Source organism: Phymastichus coffea, unplaced genomic scaffold (genome assembly GCF_024137745.1).
Source record: "Phymastichus coffea isolate CEN01 unplaced genomic scaffold, Cenicafe_Pcof_1.1 PCOF00107, whole genome shotgun sequence".
Lineage (NCBI taxonomy): Eukaryota > Metazoa > Arthropoda > Insecta > Hymenoptera > Eulophidae > Phymastichus > Phymastichus coffea.
In genome coordinates, this window is record NW_026706918.1 from 387541 (window position 1) to 403052 (window position 15512).

The window sequence follows — 15512 nt, forward strand, 5'->3', positions numbered from 1 at the left end:
TTAATTAACATAAGTTAGTGAGGGTTCTTCCAATAGCTTGAGTACAGGCGTTATAATATTCGCTGAATGTTATATATTTTCTCCGGACCAAATTTTTATGGTCGTCTAATGAAAGGGCTATCAGAAAAGGGAAACTAAAAGATCGGTGCAACTTATAGCTCTAAACGCTTAACGTAATTTATTATCACGTCTTTGGAATAGTTTTACGAAAAAAAAAACGGTTTAATTAAATAAAATAAAAAATAAGTTGTTTAAATAATTGCGCACTAGAAATAGCAAGAAAAACCACATTCTTCTACCAATTAATGCGAGTGAAGAGCCAGAACGGCACAGTGACGCGTAAAAGGAAGACAATTTTATCTCCAAGCGGTTTCAATCTCAAGTGATTAATGCTATTCTTTTTAATCGGCTCCCCGTTCGAGCAGGCGATATTTAACACTTCAAGCCGATCCGTAAACGGTGCGTAACGTCGATGTTTATAAAGCGGGAAAAAGCAAAGGTAACGTCAGATAATAGTAGTGAATGTATGTAAAACAATTCTGATTCAAGTAGAGTAATCTCGCGGAGATATCAAACTTATGCTTTGGAGTGTTTTACGCTTGAAATTAAATTCAATAGTCTAAGAAAAGTCGGTATTAACCGTAATTTAGAAGAATTGAATTACTGTTTATCGCGATGTCCTTTTCTATGTACTTTGCATATAGATATAGAACATTTTATACAGTACCACTCAGTTCTTGTTGAACACATTGATATTCCATACAGAATGATAAGTACTTTTAAACGTGGAAAGTTTATCCTTATTTACACTGAGAAATTAGACTCTGCCAAAAAAATGTTATATTGTTTCTGTCGTAATTTTCCCCGTATAATCGATTACATAATTTCGTTTTTCAAAATGATGTATTTTTTAGTAATTTGTTTAAATAATTTTTTATAAACAATTGCCAAAAGCAAAACAACGAGTATATTTTATTTTTTGATTATGCAAAGAATGGCTAGTTACTTCGTTGCTATCGTATCCAGTTTTTGCTTGGGACTAGACATAGTCACATTCATTCCTCGGAAAGCAATTATTCATCCTCATTTTACACTAATAAATTAGACTCTGAAAAAAAATGTTACATAGGTTTCAGTCATGATTTTTTGTGTAAAATCGATTACTGAATTCAATTTTTCAAAAAATTTAATTTGTTGGTAATTTGTATGAATTTTTTATAAACAAGTGAAAATGGTAAAAGAAAAGATATGTATATTTAATTTTTTTATTATGCAAAGAATGGTGTAGTTATTTTGTTGCTGTAGTATTCAGATTTTACATCGGTCTTGATGGGTTAACATAACAGCAACATAATCTATTAAAATGCCATCTGTGCTATTGATAACACGTACTGGCGCTCTCTAGCCATTGCCTTTTCGACTCTTTTGAGTCGATTTATCCACTCGTTCATTACTTCCTTGATCTCTGCAGGGATTGTAACGGGGTTGCCCCTTTCATTATATAGCGTGGACATCTCATTATCTGACGTTATCGAAGCTTGATCTTCTTCGTGCTCGTCGCTTTTTGAGATCCTTTCCGTACCTTTTGATAGGGATTGGCTCACTGATAGGTTGAGCTTGATTGCGATCTCATCGTCGGTGAGTAGCCTATATAGGAGGTGGTTCTCGCGATCGGTTGCTCCTGTGTCTTCCAGTGTTTTGCATTCCTTGGAGATGTAGGCATATCTCAATTCATTTCTTCGAATAGGGTCTTGGGCGATTTCTTTCGCTGTCGTTTCGTCAAAATCAGCCGATGTATAGTCGCCCATTAACCAACGCTGGAGTCTCTTTGCCCTGGTTGTTTTTTCACCATCGCTTCTTAATTCTAAAGTTGCCAGAGTCTGATTTAGTCGATCATCATCTAGATTACTTATCCATTCCTCTATTTCTGCTTCTGTGTCATCCATGTCTTTCATGTTTGACATTTTTCTATTTATTATTATCACTGGGTATGCACTCTGAGTTAGATCCAGTGATGTTTGTTGTGTGTGTGTGTACTTTTATTTTTCTAATTTTCGATATCACTTAAAGAAATCTCAGAAAAGAAAAAAAATTAATCCAAAATCAGAAAAAAAAATTTTTAATCCGTTGGGGTAATTAAATTTTGATTTTTACTGTGGTGTTCACCACGAAGTTTCTTAATACGCCTTTTCTACGCTGATTTTAGAATTTTCCTACCTATTAATTTTCACTTACTGTTTGTAGGTGATAATTTGTTAGTTTTTATCGGCGTATTTATCTGTGTAAATTTGTCGTCGTACAGTGAGCAGTTTTCTATTTTTAAATTTTCCCTTAGTGATTTGAAAAAAATGAATGTTTTGAAGAATGTAAAAAAAGTTTTATTGAAGCCAATGATTTTCTCGCACCGTGATATTTTTGCCGAGAGAGCGTGCTTAATTTGATTTAGTTTATTTTGCAAAGAGAAAGAATTAAATATTAAATAATTAATTTTAATATTATTAAATTTTATCAATTAAATAATAAATAATAATCAATATTAACTATTGAATACGAATATGTTTGGATAGGTATTATTCGCTGCTTTATGATGTGCGGCTAGCCTGTTGCCGCTGTGTTTTGCTCGCTCTCTCTCTTCGTGGCTTATGACGTCACGGCGGAGTTTCTTGAGCGCGCTACCGTACTACAAGCTTTCGCGCTCACTTTACCGTACTCACTGTATACTTCTCTGGCCTCGAAATTTTGTTTTTGTTAGTAAATACTCTCAGCCTTACAATGGTCTGTTTATACAATATGTTTATTTCGTGGCCAGAGTACGCTCGACAAATTTTACCGCTTTGAAACCTCGTGGTGTTTCCTTTTACACACACACACACACTTTCTTTTTAATTTAGCGCGAGTCTCTCTCTCTCGGAATTTTCTTCGTGCGCGCCCTATCAATTCTCTTGTCGGGGTTCGTTCTTTTCCTTATGCTTTGTTTTCGTGTGGGTTGCGCGCCACTGTATCGGTCGTAATTTATTAAGTGTATTGAAATCGTCGTCCGTTGGCAAAATCTATGTATTATCGTCGTTCGTTGTTTTCCTCTTCTGGCTAGCTCTATGCTTGTCGCGCAACCTGGAAACGAGCGCGAAAGCACGAAATATTAAAAGAAAGCAATGGTCGAAGGTTCCTAGAAAACGTTGCGAAGGAGAAGGGAACGTAGAGAAAATTCGGGATTATCGAATGAATTTGCCGATTTGCTTAGCATATCTCCAGCGGATTTATTTACTACTTATATCCACATTAGCGCACATTTCACGTTGGCCGAGAGATTCGTGATACGCAGCCTAATTATACGTACGCGTGAGAGAGAGACGGAAAATATAATTTCGAATGGCACGCAGCCGACGCCGTTTACATACGCTTGCTTCCCGGAATTCTCGCACGCCATACTGAGACAACGAAGGAGACTTACGCGGGCAAACGCTGCTGCAGACAGCTACGCCTTGGATCTCGAACCTAGCTATTCGACTAATGTCGCCCAGAGTCGTCGGGGGTGAGTGTCCTACCGGCCGATTCTTGTGGGTGGTGGGCGACGTGTCGAGCCCCTCGGCTCGTGTGATAGCTTTCAATCGGCCCCCGTTGATCCTTGCTCGTCGTCGATTTTTCCGTGCACCCACAACACTCGCTCCTCACCGTTCTTGCTTGTCACCATACGGGATCGATTCTCCGCTCGATTCATCGATGAAAAAAACAATTCGAGGGCTTTCATGCGCGTCCGTTCTACTTACCGGTCTCACGTGTACTACCGGCCCGCGTGACCTAGCTATATCTCTCTCTCTTTCTCGCTGCGCGGATCTTTTGCGCATGGCGCGCTATTTCGAAAATCGCTCATCCACTTCTTAACGAGCCCGCTCGTTACAATGAAAAGGAGAAGATTCAAATAAAATATTATAATGTCAAAAATTTCTGTATCTATAATGTGACTGATCTCGATTCTTGGTTTAAAAATAATACAATAGACTGGAAAAATTTCAAGAAAGAGATTGAGGCTTACTCTGAAAACAATAATTAATTGAACAGTCAATATGAATAAGCATAATTCTCTCAAGCCATGTTTATATGTTCCATTACCAATGTAGTAGCAAATAGAAAATCTTGTATTGTAAGAGTACGAAAATGAACTGAAGTTTGATGATATACATTTTCTAAATGAAATAAAACGTATCAAGAAATTTGAGAAACTGAATAATATATCAATCAGTTTATATATACTAAAAAAATATGGTAAATGATTCGATATGGCTCTGTGTCATATAATAAAATTGATACAAGATAAGCATGTCAACCCTTTATTAATTCAAAAATTTTATATTGATAAAAAAATGTTTTTGTAATTCTAATCTTGGAGTACCGTAATTTGAATTAAAGTATTTTATGGCTGAAGTTCGTTTAATGTCTCTGGATGAGTATGTCGCGGAAGCTATGTATCCCAATATCTATCTTGTAGAGAATGTTTTAAAAGAACGTGACAACAATAAAATATTTCTATATAGCTAGAATTTGACAAGGCGACCCATTTTAATTGACAAACGGGTATATCTCCTAAACTACATAATCTATAGAATAAATGTTTAGGTTGTAACGGTGGATTGAGAGACAGAGTACACCGCTATAAATAAATTGATATAATGAATGCAATTAATAGTATGCGACGGGAAGAATGCTATAGCACAAAGCGTGCCACGCTGGGAGTTATGCGTAACCCGGGCCGATAGCAGCAGCTATGCCACTTATACAGCTTTCCTGGCAATAGGCCCGCGAAGGCTGTCGTGCGACGTTCAATCGTTACTGGAAAACGTGAATAGTTCGAGCGATAGCGCAATAGGAAATTACAGGACAGACGGACAGTCAGGCGCGGATAAAGAAAAAAAGTACGGGGCGTTATAGTAACAATATTCATACAAGTGAAGCATTTACATTGCACCGTAAATGCGAGAGAGAAGTGCAAGCAGAGAGAGTGTAAGTTGAACCGGTACTTACCTCTACTTAGCACCTCTACTTATCAACAAGCGCACAACGCGGCACTCGGCAAACGCAGGTAGATCCACTAAGGGTTTATCAAGAAGTGCAAAAGCTTATGACGCAACACGTACTTAGGGCTCGGACGCGCAGCTCTGATTGATTCGATCTCCCGCGGTAACGTGCGAAAGGGCCCGAAGTTGACCGATAAGCTTTCGTGCTCTCTCGCACTTACCTCTTCATGGTGCTGAGCGGAAACATATAGAAAGAGTATAAATGTATTTAATATAAATTATGATTTGCAAGTCCGTGGAGAGAGAGAGAGAGAGAGAGAGAGTGAGAGAAACAGAACGAGGGAAGCTCTCACTTGTAATAAGGTGAAAAGTGTAAGGGATATCAGGAGTCATCTATCTGTGTTGATGATTTGGACCTTGAGGTCATCTTTTGAAGTAATTTCAAGGTTAAATTCATTTTTATAAATATAACTTCTTACTTTTGATGAGGAATTCAGAAAGTGTGGGAAATTTTACGTTCAAATACTTATGTAAGTTCAAAGCTAACGTGAGTCTCCTTGTCTCTCATAGGGGTGCTTGATTAACGTGCAAATTTTCTTTCATTGGCTTGAAAACACAACTGTAAGAAGAGTCTCTCTAGGTATGGCCGTAGAAGCTGCACGAATTCTCACTATTATGTTCTCGCTTGTCGAGAAATAATTGGACAAATATAAAACTCTTTATATATATCCGTAAGAAAAAATCTGGTGACGTTATATCTGGCGAACATGAAGGTTATTCATGGCCTGGATATGAACTGCATCGTCCAATCCAGCTACCACTGTAATAGTTATTCAAAAATTGGCGTCTCATGGGAACAAAATATGGTTTAGAATCATCTTGTTAAAGCCATATTCATTATCTTGTTGCCAAATCAACATCCTCTAATAATTTTTTTTAATACTTTAATCTCAAATAAATTCGAAGTGTATATCATGATTTACGGAGATAATTGTGGTAATTGTAATAGTAAATTGCAGTAAATCTGAATTTAAAAATGAAATGATTTAGAATGAAATTAAAAGTTTTTGTTATTGTAAGTTTAACTGAAAATTTGGTCACAAATTAATTTATCTTTAAAATAAATTTCTAAGTATAGCAGACTACCCCGCAAATAGAACATTTTGATATAATATTGGTTTGCCTTAAAAACTGTATTAAATCAAGGCTTTCTACTCAGCATTTGATGTACAGAAGGCAGTCTAATAGAACAATTCGAAGCACAATTCAAAAAGATTGTGACTTAACAGTTTTGTCGTTTAGTGAGGATGATTTTTAGGGATTAAGGATAGGTGGTAAAATCGGTTAGCCATCTTGTAGTATGAAATTTAATAATTAAAACAAAAGTGATTAAACTGGCTGTTCTTAGAGTTAAGCTAGTTAATCTTCTATTATTTAGCCTACAAGCGTGCAATGTGTATCTTGACATAAAATTTCCACTCTTTTGAAATCCCGTACATAGAAAAGAAAAATTTTTCTAAGACTAAAAAAAAAGACAATTCATTTATCTTTTTTGCAAAATACATGATATTTATTACGGAATAACAGTGAATGAGTGAAAAAAAATTTAATGTAGTTTTTCATCTTTTTGGCGTACCACTGTGAAAAAAACATTTTTTTAAATCGTCAAAAATTTTTTTTCGAAAAAATAAAAAATGAAATAGTAGAGTATTCCACTTGTAAAAAAAAATTGTTTCTCCTATACATTTTTGTGAATTTTTTTTCGGAGATAAAAAATGTTTAAAAAAATTGTCACTTTCCGAAAAAAAATGCCCGTGCGCACGACGGTTTTGAAGAAAATAATTTTTTGAACAATGATTCAGATAGACCTTGACATAAAGTAAAAATGCTCTAACTTAAATTTTTGTAAGATTTTTTTTCCAGATTTGGCAATTTTTTAAAGTTATTAAAAAATTTGCCGAATTTTCAATGTTGAATTATAGCTTGCAAAAAATTAAAAAACAATCGATGGCATCCATAAATTATATCATTTAAAAGCTCTTGAAAAGACGTTTCAAATACGTTCCCGGGCAACTCTATACATTAATTTTTGAACTTTAAACATAAATAAACATTGAGCTTGAAACTTTTGACTAATTTTGTGGCGGGTGGCACAAAGTAGGTGACCGGCAGTGTACGTAGTAATGTATTTATTCTATGTCTTTATATTTAAAACAGTAATGAATAGAATTACTATTTTCAACTGCATAAAAATGTTGTAACAACTTGAATCATAATTTTTAAATCAAAAATCTACTGGATTAGAAAACATTTATCTGGTTTTTTATTGTGTATCGGAGTATGCATTTTAATGTGGCATACGCCGGGCACGGGTTGCGGGTTCGCTTTGTATATGTGCGTAAATGAGCGCTAACTGAGCGAATGTTGCCGCTGCGCCACACAATGGCGCACGCTTTAGCGGCTCTTCGAAGCCTTCTAAGGTATTGCCCGCATGGGCAATCACGAGCGCCTTCTCTACGGCAATTCTCCCGCTGTTACCTTACCTCGGGCGTAGACAATCGTCTCCGGGCAAAGTCCCCGTTGTCATTTTGCCACCATTACTTTATCCGATAGGCTCAGCCTCGCTCCGAGGTATTTGTAGAAACTCAGCTAGTTGGAAACAGGCGCGAAAGCACGAAGTGGTTTTATCACAACTAACGTACCGATGAGGAAAAGAGATTCTACTAATAGGTGAGTAAATGATTATATCACATACAGAATTTACTTATTACTAAAGCGATCTTTATTATTACGTTATTGGTATATAAGTTTTGGGCCTACACTGGACAAAGCTGTGAAAAACTTTTCAGATTAATTTCAACTTACTCTTGCTGTGAGACGCCATCTTTTTAAGTCTAAATCATAGACAAGAAAACCTTGATTAACAGCATTCTTAAACTGTTTAAGTAGATATTCTGATATTTTTTGTAATTTGTCATGCCCCGTTCATAATTTGCAATTCCTATTTATAAAGTCTCTGTAAGTAGGAATTTACTTTTAATGGATTTAAATTTACTTTTGCCCTTTTTCCAGATTATCAATACTGGAAAACATTCTTTTTCTATTCAAAATTTATAGAAATCTTAACTCGTTTATTATTAAAAGAATTTTCTGCATAAAACTCTTCATAAGTCTTTACAAAATCCAAGAGATAGCGCTCGTCACGCTTAAATTATGATGTTTTTGGAAAGCAATTTTACTAACTAGATATCGTACAAAGTTTCAGCTCGATTCATTAAGTCGTTTTTTTATGAGCGTTGGTTGAACAAAAAGTTATTGGTTTATTTGAAAAATGGAAAAAATAGAGTTTTGAGCGGTGATAAAACATTTTAATTTGAAAGGCCTTACACCAAAAGATATCACAGTTAAGTTGAACACCGTTCATGGCAAGTCTGCCCCTGTGTTTAAGACTGTTTATAACTGGGTAAATGAATTTAAACGCTGCCGTACAACAACAAAAGATGAACCTCGTTCAGGACGCCCCGTAGAAGTGAGTACACCTGAAATGGTCAACAAAATCAACGATATGCTGCCACTGCTTATTAACAGCTCGATTTATTATGCAAATATTTTTACTTTGTTAAATTAAAAAAAACGTCATACTATCCATTGATAATATAATTTATAATAGTAATAGAAATATTAATAAACATATTACAAAATAGAGATTCAAAATTCATAAATTCAGACAACTAAAAAATTTTCTATAACAAACTTTTTATAAAAATAGGAGACAAAAATAAGTATTTCTATCGTATATCAATCACAAATGGGTAACTAATTAATTAGAACTTTATTTTTATAAAAACTGTGTATAGAAATTAAAAAAGTATTGCCAGTATTTATATTATAATTAGCTTTAAGCCTATCCGCACGTATCCTAATGTTAGGCAAAGACAAGGTTTTAAAATGGTACAGAAAATTGAATATGTGGCCAAAAATTACCAGGGCGATACTTTCGACGGCAATGCTTTTCGAAAACTTCTGAAAAAAGCTGATGAACTGAATGATTAAGAAATAACGTGTAATCAGTTAGAATTTTAGCTTTATATTAGCGGTTTTAAAGCAATGAGCAAAGTTATTGCTGCCTGTTTTTCTACCAGACGTGTTTCAGTTGACGTACATAAACATTTGGAAGAGTTGAGAAAATTTTTTTATGCCATACTCAACGTTTCGTAAACATTAAAAGTACATATTAGGTCAGTTTATGAAAAAGAATATGTAAATTACTACATAATTGACAGTAAACTACGGCGGAGCTATCTTACCATGTAATGCACGATATAATGTAAAATTTTATTAATTTTAACTTAGCTGAAAAAATGTATTCGTTAAATTTATAGCAAGTTAGACTATTTCTAGTCTATTCGATATTATGAAAAATTGATTAATTACTTTGCTCAAAGTTAATAAAAATCAATTAATTAATATACTCAAAGTTACAAAAATTCAATTAATTACGCAGTCTAAATTGTTTAAAACTAAGTGATGTATGACTGATTAAAACGTTTTAATTTAATCCTCCTACGACTTGAAAGGCTAGCTTCCTAGTATCATGAGGGTAGAATGTCTCATGAGTCGAATATCTAGATCCGTAGCGGGAACAGATTAGGCAGTTCGTAGCACAAGTGATGCGTTAAGTCCACAAAAAATTAGGTGTGATGTTAACTGTATTGATCAAACCATTTGTCCAAATTGTAGCTAGTTTAGCTCATCGCAACTTTGGCATACAGTTTTATATATATATCACAATAGATTTCATGTTTTACATAGATAGGGGCTGACGCCACCTATCAGTAGTTCTTATAGTAACTAATATAGTAACGAATCTCATATACAACAATGGTTAAGGAAAATCCCTCATGTAATTAAAACAACAATCTTGAAATTTCAACGTTTCGCCATAAATTCATGGCCTCTTCAGGAAAACTTTATTAAAAATTATTAACAATTAAAAACTTGTTTAAACAATCGACATGATCATAACACTACAGTACACATCAAACAATAATAACAAAATCATTCATACTCACAATTATAGAAAACTTAAGTCATACTAATGTCAACTTATAAAATATTTACTATTCAGAACAACCTGAAAATTCAGAGATATAAAATGAACTGTGAATTTCAAAGTGTTACTCATCATGGTACAACTGTCTATACTAGACTGTCAATATAGTAAGCAATTAAACATCCAATCAGAGTCAAGCACGAAACGGAGATGCCCGAACAATTCGAACCACACAAACAAAAATTCAATGACAAGAGCGCATCCCTTTTACAATATTTACAATCTGATAGTATTGTTTATTGAGAAGCTTCACATCTTCTTTTCTGTTAATCGTGTTATAACTAATATTAATATTAATCAACTCAGATGTAATTCTTTTTTTTTAATTTGATTCTCTATCCAAAATAACTATGTTTTCCCAATCAAATTCATGATTAGGAAAATTCTCTATGTGAGAAGATACTGGTAACTTATTTTTTCCTATTGAATCTTTGTGTTCTTTAATTCTCTTTTTTAAACTACGATTTATTTCACCCACATAATTCGCTGGGCATGATTTGCAATTGAATTTGTAGACGACTCCAGTTTCATCCCACTTTGACAATTTGTCTTTGCCTAGTTTAATTATATTATTGAGTTTTTTGCTTAAAATAGGAACACATGTGATTTTAAATTTCTTAAAGATAGAATTACAATTATAATAAAAATTCTCACATAACGGCAATGGTAGTATAGTGTCTTGATTATATTGTTTATTATTCTGAACTGATTCAATAATGCCTTTGATTTGTTTGTATCTATGTTGTCTTAGTCTACGATTGATATTTGTATTTATGAGAACCAAACATCTGTTTATATATTTTATTATTAAAACAAAAATAAGTATTATCAAATATGAATTTGGTAATGTCAATTATTGTATTAAATGGGATTTTTGAGTGTGATTTAATTCTATTGTAACGTTTGTCCAAACGCTTGATAACCAAATCACAGGGAATGTTCGTAAAAAGAGAACTTACATCGAGCGAAAGTAAAATATAATCATCCGGAATATATAATTTTTTAATCTTGTCTATCAATGAAAAACTATTTTTAATATATGATTTGGGTGGCTCAATACATTTTTTCAAATTTTTATCTAAACTTTTGAAAGAAAATAAGTGGGGCTATTTATTAGTGAAATAACTGGTCTAAGTGGACAACCACTTTTATGTATTTTAGGTAACCCATACGCTCTCTGAGTCTATTATATCTCTGATCCAAGAATTCTTCCTCATTTAATTGTGATAATATCTGATAAACGTTTGATTGAAGAATTTTTAACGGATTTTTTGCAACTATTTTATATGTATCTTTATCGGCCAACAATAATTCCATATTTCTCATGTAGTCATCCTTATTCAAACATACCGAAACATTACCCTTATCTGATCGTGTGAAAAATAAATTATTATTATTTTTTTTAAATTCTTGAGTTTTTTTGTAATCTTTAGTAATTTTTTTCTCGTATGTACTGTAACAGGCTGCCGTTTAACCACTAATCCCTATCTGATATGATTATTCGTATGGTCAAACGACGCATTGTTATCTATGTGCTATAAGCACACTAACTTACTTTGTCCTGGAGTGCACCTGCGCAGAGTTCTCTTACCGTCCCAAGTTGGGTTCTCGATCTCTCCGCTAGGGGCGCTGGCGCGCTCGCTTCGCAGCGCTTCGTCGGCCACTGCTAATAACTCGGTTGGCGAGCCGCTTCTTACGTTGCCTACGTGATTCGTGCTATACTACCAGCGCGTTCGAATTAACGTAAACAATAATACAGCTCTCGGACAAAGGGAAGACAAAACAATGAGATCGTTGCGTTTTAACCTCGGATCACTTTATTTATTCGAAACTTGTACAAGAGAGGGATTTGCCGAGAGACTTCCGCGTGCACTTTCGAATGACAACACAAACGGGGAGAGAGAGAGTGAAACTCGCGATCGTCGCGATCTATTCGCTCGCACGCCTTTAATAATTCCGCCACGCACGCTGCGCGGGATCGCACGCTAATTACAATAGAATGCTGTGCACCTACCGCGGAGTTGTCGGGGATACGGTGGCCAACCGTATCCAATCACGCTCGTCGCTGTTGCTGCCGCTGCCTCTGTTGTTCCGCTGTAGCTGCTGAGTAACTCACTGTTGTTGGTGTTGCTAAGAAGGCTCAAGTAGCTGTTGAAGCCGCGCACGTTTGGCAATGCGCGCACTCGACACTGTAACCTCACTAATAATGTGCTCCACTCCCTAGATCTCACTCAGAAAACGTTAAACACGATGCTATCTCGAACTTACTCGCTATGATGCTGCCGGACTGAATGTCACAGTCATACTGACTATTTAACTCTCCCCTCCCGGTCATTGCCCCTAACGCGCCCTCTCTCTCTCTCTAACCCAAACCGATCGCGGCTGTTACGCTCAGCCACGCTTATTAGCACACGCGAGTCCAGACGATTTTCGACAATCGTTGCAGCCCCCTCCTAGATTCGGACTACCGGGCCGAACTATTTCGCTGACTCGCGACCTTAAGAACAGGAGAGGGAAGGGGAGAAATCATCACACTCCATCCTTACAAAATACACATTTATTCGCCTCACCCGGGCCATCACACTCTACTCTCATCTACCGGAGCCCCCTGGCGTCTTATGTCGGGGGTAGCGCCAGTGCTCAGCCTTGTTCGGGCACTTGGAGGTGGTAGTTATCCCGGGGTGCCCTCAAATATAGCAGCCCTTCGGCTGTGACCTGGAGGAGCCAGGCGCCGACCCTTGTCCATGGCTCCCCATCGGCGGAAGGGGCTGCGGGGTCGAGGGTCCGCGACCTCTGGGGACTCCTGCCCCCGGTCGACGCGCAGCAGGGCCTCTCCATAGGCCCTCTGCCGCCGGACCACCGGAGTCCACTACCCAGCATTTCTCGGGCTCCGCGGAAGTTGAGGAACTCCTCCAGGTGCGCATGCACCTGGCGTTGGAGTTCCCCTACAAACTCCCAAGTGTTCTCTAACTCCTGGAGGCCCAGCCTCACGTGCCTCCAGGAATTCTCGAGCCCGTGTTGCTGAGGGATCCGGGGGTGGTTGCAGACCCACTGCCCCTGACCACAGGCCTCCTTTGGCCTGGGGCACTGAGTCGAGCTGTCAGCCACCTCTGGCTTGCTCGACTCTGGGGTCTGCACTCTGTGGTCCGTCGTGGACGTAGACCGACGGCCCTCTTCAACCGGACCGTCGGTCTAGGTGGACGCCTCCCGGGTTGGCGCCTTCCTTGGTGGCGGCCTCAACCCTTCCCGGAGGAAGTCGTCCACCCGCTGGCGAGAGCGGTCCCCTCGGGCAGCCACCTCTACCTGGGCCCGGACAAAACTACGGACCTCGCCGATCGGCCGATCGGCATCCGGGCCTAGCTTGAGATCGAGGAGCATCCGGGTGGCTACCTCGAAGGCTTCTTCGCCGATCACCAGCTTCCTCTCCATCTGCAAAAGAGAAGAGTGTGGTCAAGGGATATCTCAGGTTCAGCCCTTAACCTAACCGTCGTTATATCACGCTCGATGCTACGCTTTCCGAGGACGTCCCGGTCCCCTGCGCTTCCCTCGCGGACATGGCCCACTTGCGGGGGTAACTGGCAGGACGACCTTCCGCACGTGCTGGATGGTTTTGCCGGGCCTGCCTCTTCCCCTCGCCATATTGCCGTCCAGGTCATCGCCACCTGATGCCTGGAGTTCGCTCACAGGATTCTTGCGCGGTATACCACGGCCTCGCTTAGCCGGCGTCTTGAGCGGCGTCTTTGGAGCCGCTACGGACTCATCACACCCGTTCGCGGGGGCTGCAATCGCGGCGCGCTCGCATATCGGATCCTCGCCGGGATCCTCGACCTTCGCGGGCGGGTCGCCAGCACCCTCCTCATCCTCCAGCGGGTGTTGAGTCTCCACGTTCCGGTTCCTCGTCGTCTTGGTCCGAAAATGGGCCAAAGTAGGGCTTGAGGTCCCTGGCGTGAATCAGCTCGGGCAATACTTCCTGCTGGTTATCGAGGCGGTAGGTATTAGTCCCACATACCTCCTCGATAATATACGGGCCAGCATACTTCGGCGCCAACTTCGCCGATACGCCCTGTGCTGCGGAAGACAAAATACGGTTCCGTTTCCACACCCAGTCCCCAACCCTAAAGCCGGCTTGACGTCTCCTCTTGTTATAATAGACCGCCTGTCGGTCCGCCTCCTCCCTGGACCTGGAGCCGGCGCGTTCCCATAAGTTGGGCAACTGGCGCATGTGCTCACCCCATTCGGTCAGTTCTTGGCTCTCAGAAGCTTCTCGGGCCAACTGATCCTGAGCCCTTCTAAAGGTCGAGGGGGGAGTGGGCTGTCGTCCGAAAACGAGCATAGCCGGGCTATAGCCTGTCGCGCTATGAGTTGCCGAGTTCAACGCAAAGTTGAACTCTGGCAGGTGCTCATCCCAGCTCTGATGGTCCCGCTCTACATACGACATGAGCATGGCCTTGAGGGTTTTGTTCACTCGCTCCGTAGGGTTGGCCTATGGGTGGTAAACTGGAGTGAGGGCGCGTCGGATGCCGTTCCTCAGCAAATAGGCATCGACATCCTGATTCTTATATTCGGTCCCATTGTCCGAAAGAAATATCTCGGGCGCGCCGAACCTAGTTACCACCCTCTCATGCAATTCCCGCACGATGGTCCTTCCATTGGCCTTGCGTACGGGTACACACTCAACCCACCGAGTGAACAGGTCTAAGAAGACCAAGATGTACTCAAACCCTCTCGAGCTCTTTGGGAATGGGCCAGTAATATCGCTGGCCACCACCTGCCAGGGTTGCGAGACCTGGTTAACAAACCGGGCAACTCCTAACGTACTCTTTGACCTGCTCATACATCTTTGGTCAGAAATACAGGTGCCTAGCCGGGATCGCCTGCCCTTCACCAATGTTGGCGTCTATTGGTCCTCTCCGCGGCGGCTGCTCCGTCCGCAGAGGCGCCTGCCTTTGAGGGGCCTCTCGAAGCTCACCAGGGGCCAGTCTCGTGGGTTCCGGGGTACTTCCTGGTACCCTCGGATCGTAGTGACACGTGTATGTGGACTGAAAGTCCACTGTTCTCCTAGGCCGCTCCGGTGCGACACTTCGTCGATTCATGGGGTCCGTGCTCCTCAGCTGCTGGACCTCCACCTGCAGGGCGGTCACCTGGTCGCTCCACCGCGCGCATACTTGGTCGTGCCTCTCTAGCATCTCCAGTATGCGATTGATCCCGACACGGTTGCGCTCGATTTCCTCTTTCAATCGCTCGGTCACGCACCGTTCCTCCTCGTCTTCTTGAGGGTGTAGCTCCGCGTTCTCGAAACGACGAGCTCTTCGCCTATCTGGCGATCCGCTGGAACCCTTACGTTCACTACTGACCCCTTCCGGGGGCCCACTGGCTACACCGGTCTC